Source organism: Rattus norvegicus, chromosome 2 (genome assembly GCF_021556685.1).
Source record: "Rattus norvegicus strain SHRSP/BbbUtx chromosome 2, alternate assembly SHRSP_T2T, whole genome shotgun sequence".
Classification (NCBI taxonomy): Eukaryota; Metazoa; Chordata; class Mammalia; order Rodentia; family Muridae; genus Rattus; species Rattus norvegicus.
The window spans coordinates 12535264-12544365 of record NC_141535.1 but is presented as its reverse complement, the minus strand read 5'-3'; the positions used below and the strand labels follow the sequence as shown (position 1 = coordinate 12544365).

The following is a 9102-nucleotide window of genomic DNA, read 5'->3' as shown; positions in this document are numbered from 1 at the left end:
TACCACTTGTCTTATGTGGGTTAACCAAGGAAAACTTTGTTTCTGAACATTATGTGCATCTGAGGTGGGAGATGTGGGAGATTTAGGCGAGGATAGTAAGTTTAGCTGTCCGCATGTTCATTTTGAATATGCTGGACAAAATAAAGCTGATCTTGAGGAATTGTGACATTTTGTTTCTGAAATTGTGCCACTGAATGATTCATCAAGTCCTGTATGGCTATGGGAATTCCCCATAATAATGATGTTATCATCATGGTATGTGGTCAGGCAAGAATCCTGATAGTCTGTGGCTCAGAGAGGGTCACTATCTGTTGGCCTGTGCACTGGAGGCTTTCCACGGAATTCTCTGGTCTGGCTAGGTGCACTGGTTCAAGTGAAAGGGAGTGAACTCAGGTAGGGAGGGGAAACGGCTTTCACTGCCACCTCTGCTGCTAGTGCTGCCACAGGATGTTGGGCTGGACTGAGCTAGCAGGGGACTGACTATCCGGCAAGGGGTTCAGGTGAGCTTCTGGTGGTGATTTCAGGAATGCTCTCTTTCCCAAGTGGGGGTGTTATAGCTCTTAAGACAGAAGTTCTCAACGATGGAGTGATTCTTGCACACCTATAATCATTCTGAATAGGATTCTTAAATACAGCTTTGGGATGGGTCAGGGTCTGGCAGCAGGTACTTTCTATGGACTTGGCCTGAGAGTTTAGGAATACCTCATCTACATATTTAGGGGCGTGGTCCTGCTTCTGTATGACTGATCTGTCTTGAGCCTACCGACCTGTCCTCACCTGTGGAGAAGGAGCTTGGGGCATTGCCCAACGTGACTGATGTGTCTCAAACCTCTCTATAGGAGGTTGTGGAAGGCTGTAGCTACATGAAAGGGGCCTGATCTCCTGGGAAACTGGGAATGCTCCTGCCATCTCTTAGGGTCTTCCAACAATTCGACCTATCTCGACTAGGAATCAGGGTAACTTTCCCGGCCCACTGCCCCTCAACTATATCACCTTTTCTACTTTAAACATAATAAAGAGAAACTTCTGGATTAGAGAAGAACTTGCGGACAATGGGATAGTCTCAACCTGCTTTCCCTTCAACAGCTGACTTACTGTAACATATGCTACTCTAGAATTAACTTGTTTCAGTAAATATTTTCACTTCTTAAAAACAGAAGTAATTAAAATTTTACTATTGACCACATCTACAATGGAAAAACAATTGATATTTATGATAACTCCAAATTATGATGAAATGTTGAATATAAGTAGTACCGTATTAATTTATAGTGACCTAAGCAGCAAAGTGAAATTTAATAAGCATTACAGGGTTAGATTCAAAGTTTTGTTTTACTGAAAGGTTATATTTGGTTTGTCCAGGATGCCTCATATCTGTCGTCTTCGGTAAACTACAGATTTACTTCATAGACTTATGCAGAATGTAATGTTATGCTAGATGGACAGAGGGCATGATCCCCATTTATGGAAGGTGCATGTGATAATGAAATATTTAAAATGCAAATGGAGGAAATCTCTGTGCCTCAAGGAATCAAATGTGTTCAAGTCTGCTTGGCACAGGGGAGCTGAGTAGGAAATGATATGTTTAAGGATGGCAAACTACCCAGTCACCTGGAACATCACATCACTTCTATGCAGAAGGGAAATTGGAAATGCCCTGAATAAAGGCAGGCAGAATGGTTATGTGCCAACCTAACTTATCAAAGAAAGAAATGGAGAAATTGTGGGCTTGTCAAATTTTATATCAAGACAACAATATTTCATAGTATACACACATGCTTTTAAAAGTACAGAAGGAGGTAATTCTGTCTGCTTGAAGAAACAAAGGAGCAGAGTAAAATGTGACCAGAGATTCATACTGGACAATGGGGTGCAAGCATCTAGAGTAAGAAACACAGTGTGGGTGTGGATTGTGTGCTTGGCTGGAACCCTGTAACCTGGTGAGCATTAGAACTTGTGCGTCAAACTTCTGAGTTTACAGTCTACTAAAATACTGTGGACAGTAATTTTTCTTGTACCCATGAGCACATATGTCTCTAGTTTATCTGACTTAAGCTGGCTAACTTAAACCAGTTATCCAGTCCAGTCTATTAGGCAACGATCAGCTATTCTTTTTTCTCATTAATTAATTTATTTATTTATTCATTTTATTGCTGCCCCCTTCCCAGTCCCCCACCCTGAGACGATGGTCTCTCCTTGGATATCCTCTCAACCTGGCACATCAAGTCTATGCAGGATTATGCCCATCCTCTTCCTCTAAGGTCAGACAAGGCAGCCCAGTTTGGCAATCTTCAGTTGTCGGGAACCCAGACAAAGGCTGAGCAGTGCATTTGCTACAAATGTGCCGGAGGCCTCAGTTCAGCCTACGTATGCTCTTTGGTTGGTAGTCCAGTCTCTAAGACTGCCCAAGGGCCCATGTTAGTTGACTTTGATGGTCTTCTTATGGAACTTCTAAACCAAAGACCTGGGATGGGGGAGGCTCCAGGAAGCAATACAGGTGACCTTAGTTGAAACACATAGCAGTGGGGATATGGAACCTGAAAAGGTTACCTCCTATAACCAGGTAGGACCTGCAGTGAAAAGGTAAGGACACCAACCCATGCACAAAACTTTTGACTCAAAACTTGTCTTGTCTAAAAGAAATGGATTCCTTCACATTTAAGACTTTACTTTTGCCTTTGTGAACTGTACTAGATAATGAAGGATAAGTCCTTCTTTCATTAATATTGAAAATTCTTAAAATCAACTGTAAATATCAACTTACATTTTTCATTCAATCCAGGGCTGTATCTAGTTCCTCTTAACTTTGGAAATCAATAGATAACTCAGAGAGGAGGACAGCCAGACACAAAGAAGGCAAACAGAAGAGATTTTAAAGAATACTGTCACTCCTCAAGAAACTGTCAGTTGTCCGTAACTCTTCAGTTTGGACAGAGGCTCATGAGTCTCCATCTTTCTCCCATCCATGCTGGAATGGTTTAAAATGAAGGTGTTTTTAGATAATTTAATGAGATAATGCTCTCATTAAAGCATTTTTGGTATGTTTTGTTGATAACTTCAAAGTGTCTGTCATTCTACTTCTGGACATTTTCATGTTGTTCCTGTTAGTCTTCACCTGGGTTTCCTACTTCATACTCTGACTCATCTATTCACTAATTATGTACATAAAAATATTTTAGTTTAGATCACTGTCCTATTTTTTCAAGTGCAGGTATTCACTATTTCAGTAGCAAAGCAAAGTAGTATGTAAAAATTGATCATAATTTGGAGCTTCACCAATGACATTGTAGCTTCCCTATGTAGATGGATGACACATGTTAACTGTCAGCATTGAACTTCGTGGTTTTGTTGTTTTTTCTGGGCTCTGCTGTCAGCATCAAATGCACTTAGATATCTTAAGGCTGTGCAAGTGCAGAGCAACTTGCCTTTCTACCATCCCTTTTCATTTAAGCCAGTAACTAAATGGACAATTAGCACTCAGGTTTTGTGAGAGATGTGTTTTATTTGGCATGGGCCCTAATGATCAGATAATGAACAGCTTCATTCCTATCAGGAGGATATTCTAAAGGATGGTTTCTCTTCTTAATGCTGACCCTCAGTCTGAGAGACAGGCTGCTCTAATCATGATAGTTAATGACCAATAAGTGGTCATTTATCACATTTTCATTCTTTAGTTCAGGCCTCAGCCAGCCTCGAACATAAAGGATTGCAACTATGATGAAACGCTTTAACAGGTAATGAAAGAGATGATGAGAATTTTTAGGGCAGGGTTCATGCTCCATATGTTCTCTGTAGTAATCATGTTGAAAAATTGTAGTTTGGCTCTGAAGCACCACACAATTTGATTCACTGGACATTTATTGACTATCCTATCTGTAACTCATAAAAGTGGAAAGAGAAATGAATATCAAGGAACACATCTCTGCCTTAAGAAGTCTATACTTTAGTGGGAAGTCAAGTTCTACGAATTTAAATGAAATAGGTTGGGGCAATATGGCTACTAAATTCACATATAGAAATTACTGTGTATTCAGCAGAAGAATCTTAAGTCTACAAAAGTTAAAACTTTTAAATTGTTTCTTATAACCCCTTGGCTTATGCATATTTAACACTGAATAAAACATAACCCAACACTTGAAAAGTTCAAAGTTAAATTGGGGGAGTTTATTAACTACACGATTAAAGCTGATTTGTTATGTTTAAATTTACATAATCCATTTACAAGGTTTATTCATTTAAAATCTCTAAATTAGCAGTTTTCTTGCTTCTGTTATTCAGGTCATTGCACCTTAGAGAAGCTAAATGTTTAAATGTTCCCTATAAAGAAAGCAAATAAAATTTAAATATCTGACATCAGAAGGTCAAAACAAGGAAACTAGTCAATAGCTGTCTGAACAGAGGTGAAAATGAAAATTAGAAATTTGTATTAAAATTATCCTATAAATATTATCTGAATCAAGTGATAAAATATCAGATTAAAATTTATAAAACCTGAGCTATTTTGAAGTAAAATGCTATGGTATCATTTCTTTTGAACATTATTTATGTCATATATCCTGTTCCCGTTTTTATGAAACAGTATCCTAAAACATTTTAATGTCTTTGTTACTACATTCCAAAGACACCTAAAATTCCTTGGCTTAAACTTTGTAACATGTGCTTTTAATTACAATATTTATTTTTCATAGGAGTACACTTTATAACTGTTCATTAACTGAGTTGTGATTATATAGAATGGAAAGGGGAAAGGTGAAGTTGGATAAGTAGAGACAGCATCAAATCCACTGTGGTACATACCTCAGCAGCAGCCAAGAATAGTCTCTCTGTTCAGAGAAGACAGAATTCATATTCTGTTGTTGTAAAATTATAATAAAGGTTTTCTTTTACCCCCTCTAGATCCAGCACCACAGTACCCCAAGATATCTGGTAGATATCTTGCCAGAAACACATCCCACCTCTGTGGCGGCCCACACACTCTCCCAAAGTCAAATCACCACAAGAAAGAACACGCAACCCAATAACCTCTGATCCGACTGATAAGATAGAATTGCCCACCTAAACATACAAAGCCCTGTACACATCCATCCCTTAAGACTATTCATGACAACCTGTAAATATACAGAGTGGAATCTTAACTTCAGCCTCCATGTTCTCTGTAGCTTCTCTGCAGTCTCCTTCAGTCTCCTGTCCTTTCTGTTCCAGTCTCCTCCTCTTCCCTCAAACTTTTGTCCTGCCCATCTTTCTTTCTCATCCAATGACAGGCCTCATTTATTGTGTACCTGCCTCACCTGTGGGACATCATCCTACAATATTCGCTACCTCCAAATCTTTTAATTCATCTAGTGCCTTTGGTGAGTATCAAAAACTGCTGGAAATGCAAATATCCTCCACTAAAGGATCATAAAATCTAAAAATAGAACTAAAGTTGCAGCATAGATAAGCTCTGGTGGTTGGTGTAACATAAAAAACCCCACAGAAGGATTAATTGAACATTTAAAGGCAGGGAACTGCTTCCCATTTGCTTCACGCCTGTGGGATGGGAAGAGTGATGAGTAAACTTGATTGTCAATTTAGGATTAACAATCACCTTGAAAGGGCTGGGGAGATGGCACAGTGGGCAACTATGCTCGTGCAGAGGACCCTGGTTTGGTCCAGGTAGCTCACAACTGTCTGTAACTACAGTTTTAGCGGAAACAGTCTCTGGCTTCTATAGGCATCTACACACGTAAACCTTAAACTCACACAGCGACATGCATGCGCGCGCACACACACACGTAGTCACCATGGAAACAAATTTCTGGGCATCTCTGTGAAGGTGTTTCTGTTAAATAGGTTGAGTTGTGAAGGCCCGGACTAAGTATAAATGGCACCATTCTATGCGATAGTGTCCTGGACTGAATACAAGGAAGAAAAGGAGCTGAATGGCAGAACTCTTCTCTGTGCTTCTTGACTGTAAATGCAGCAGGGTTTGCTGCTTCCATATTCTGTTCCTTGACTTCTTCCCCATGGTAGATTGTACCCTCAAATTGGGAATCAAAATAAGTCTCCCATTGTGAAGCTGCCTTTGCCAAGTTTTTGTTACAGCAACAAGTAAGTAATACAGAGAGTAAGTTGATGGGATGTGCTGTTGGATGTATATTGAAACTCAAGTGCTGAGAAGTCTCCTTGCTCTACAGGGATGAGCAACAAAATAAAATTTCAGTTGCTTATTCATGGAAGAGCTTCCTGCAGTAAGTTAAAGAAAAACAATTCAATTCAATTTAGTCAGTATATGTCAAGCAAAGTACTCTTTGAATCTTGCTGGAATCTGAGTACAAGAATATCACAGCCAGTCTTCCAGAATCCAACTCTGTAGATGCAGATATCTAAAAGCAGACATGACATAGAGCAAATACATTATCACCTATCTTGGTCAGATAATTTGGAAGAAATAAATTGAGGCCTAGCAACAAAATGAATCAGAATGGAGAAGACCTAGACAATAGACTTTAATCAGCCTCTCTCATAATTTTACTTTGCTCACGATGGAAAGGACATCTCTCAGATAAAGAATAGGATATTGACAGGTTGGTTTACATCTCAAATATAAGTAGAAAAAAGCTTTCATTTTTATTTTTTAGAAATTCCAAGTGAAAATTTTAATTTCATTTAAGTGAAGGTACTTTGGAGATGGATTCGTCACTAGAATGATTTATTTCTTTAATATGCACAACTGCATTCACTAATGAGGGCAGAGGCATGGTGCCACATCATGAAAACACCAGTATTTTTTTTTCCTCTCCAGAGATTGTCTCAGCAGCTCCCGATCACAGCCAGAGAAATTAATACCAGTGACTTGACTTGAAGTGTGACTCTGATGGAGGAGAAGGGAAAACTGAAGAGGTTTATGCTAAAAATCAGAATGAAATACATAAAAAGGTTTAAAATTAAAGCTCCATGTGTACAGTTTCAAGAGGAGGCAACATGGCAAACATCAACACTGAGGGGTTGCTGTAAATTCTGATGTTGAACTATTAGAGCAACTTGATTATTTTCCATATAGAAAGTAGACTTTTACAACAGTCTCAGGATTTATTTCGCAAGAAAGATTAGATAGCTTAGTTCTTTCTCCTTGAGGGTACATAGAAGCTATGAATGTCACTGATTAAGTTCTATTAGATGACAAAGTAAAACAGTTTTTATTTTTGCAGGTATAATTGTGATGTCTCTAGTTACTGACTTAGCATCACCAACCATAAAGAAACTTCTGGACAAGCCTCACCTATTTAGGCAAGCACTTCAAGGAAAAGGCTAGGGGTGAGAAAGGCTCTTTGCTCCTGGAAGGGAATAAGTGACTCAGCAGGAATTTAACAGCTCCACAGAAGGAATTTCCTCAGTAACCATCTGAGTTTGGAAGAGAACCTCATGCCACTGATGTCATCACAGGTCTGGCTATTACATGATGGCTACCTCTCAGAATGTGGATGAAAGCACCTCTCAGAGTCCAGAGACTGACAGACAATATCAGTGAGGTGCTGAAGGGGCTATTTTAAGTAGTCAAATTTCTGAATATTAATGTACTCTTCCTTAGATGTTGTCAGACCTGGATAGTGAGGATCTCAACCATGCACAAATAAAAAGTAAGTAAGTAAATAGATAAATATATAAATATATAAGTATATGCACACACATAAGTGTAAGATAATTTACCTATGAAACCCACTGTCAATGCTGTCAATTAGTAGTGTTCACCTCATTCATGTGGATAGATTTCAATTTCTATACCTGTGGCTTAGTCTTAATATTAATAAGATTACACAATGTTTCATGGAACATCCTATCAAACAGCATACAATCTTGTTCCATGAAAGGAGTTATATATCTTTAATTCACTTACTCATGATGAGAAAATTATCGCTGCTTCCCCCATCAAAACAAAACAAAATAATACAAGGGCAACTATGGGCAGAATCCATCAAATAACTGTCGATTTTGAGGTATACCTACATCCTTTGTTCTGCTGTTTCCTTTCTGTCTGGAAATATTTATATTTCACTAAGGAGTAGACTGGGAATGAAATTAAGCCTCCATGTATCATACAGACAATAAAGTAGAGATAGCCAGCTGTGTGCAAGACTGTAGGAAGAAAGCCAGCTCTGCTCCCTCCTAAATGTTTTTGCTCAGTTCCTGGGATAAAGAAAATCAATTCTTTGAAAGGATGAGGACATTAACAGAAATACTCTCATCAGGGTAAACTCCAGTCATGCTAAAAAAGCTTTGCAGTCTTCAGGAAGGTAACAGAGCCATTCTTTACTAGTGAGCTAGTATATGGAGTTAATGTTTAAGAAGTGGTTCAATTTAGCGATGACGAGGTTTATTTGTCTTATTCCTGTGTGCATCATCAGAGAATGTTCTTGCCAAGACTACGTTCCTCTTCCCCAGCTTCTGGAGGCCATTGCCTCACCCTAATAGGGAGAATGTAAATCCGAGAGAAATGAATCTCCCAAAACCTCCTCAGAAGCAGAAAGAAGAGCCTATGGAGAGAAGGCTGAGGAGTAAGAATAGGAAACAAACGAGTACAAAAGGCTTTGCCTTTAGAAACATGTTCATATCTTCTACCAAGGAAGCATTCTGAAGGCTATTTAGGACACTTTTTTTTTGGTCTCTATTTGGATATACATACAGTCTTAGAATTTTAGAGATTTTGGTAATGGACACTTTAAAAAATTTCCAAATGTTCATGGTTTCGATATAAGGTTGCAATTTTCCATTTACTTTGATTTGCTAATCTTAAATGGTGTAAGTCAATAAATATGTTTTCCAAATATTTTTTCAAATATTATTAACATAAATAAAAGTTTATCTATGCAAATAAAAATATTTCTGCCTTTTCTATTTTACATCTACAAGTTGTATCTATATCATATTTTTCAACATAGTTATAACGGTTTAGCAATATATTCTTATTTATTCCAGAAAGCATCTGTGATATCCATTTTATTCAACACATGTGACCAAAATGGAACACTTGGAACTGAATAGTTCAAAAACAAAGCTATTTCTCAAAGTTCTGGAATTTAGAGTTCAAGCTATAGGAACCAGAAAGTATGCTGCCTGGCAAAG

The 9102-nt window shown here is 38.2% G+C and overlaps 1 long non-coding RNA gene across 1 annotated transcript; it reads left to right on the top strand.

Moving 5' to 3' along the window:
- Window positions 1-278: 278 nt before the first annotated feature.
- On the top strand, window positions 279-8848 carry LOC147995958 (uncharacterized). Its single transcript, XR_015677486.1, has 4 exons — window positions 279-500; window positions 3680-3734; window positions 5262-5351; window positions 7191-8848. It is a non-coding gene; the product is annotated as an uncharacterized LOC147995958 (long non-coding RNA).
- Window positions 8849-9102: the final 254 nt, after the last annotated feature.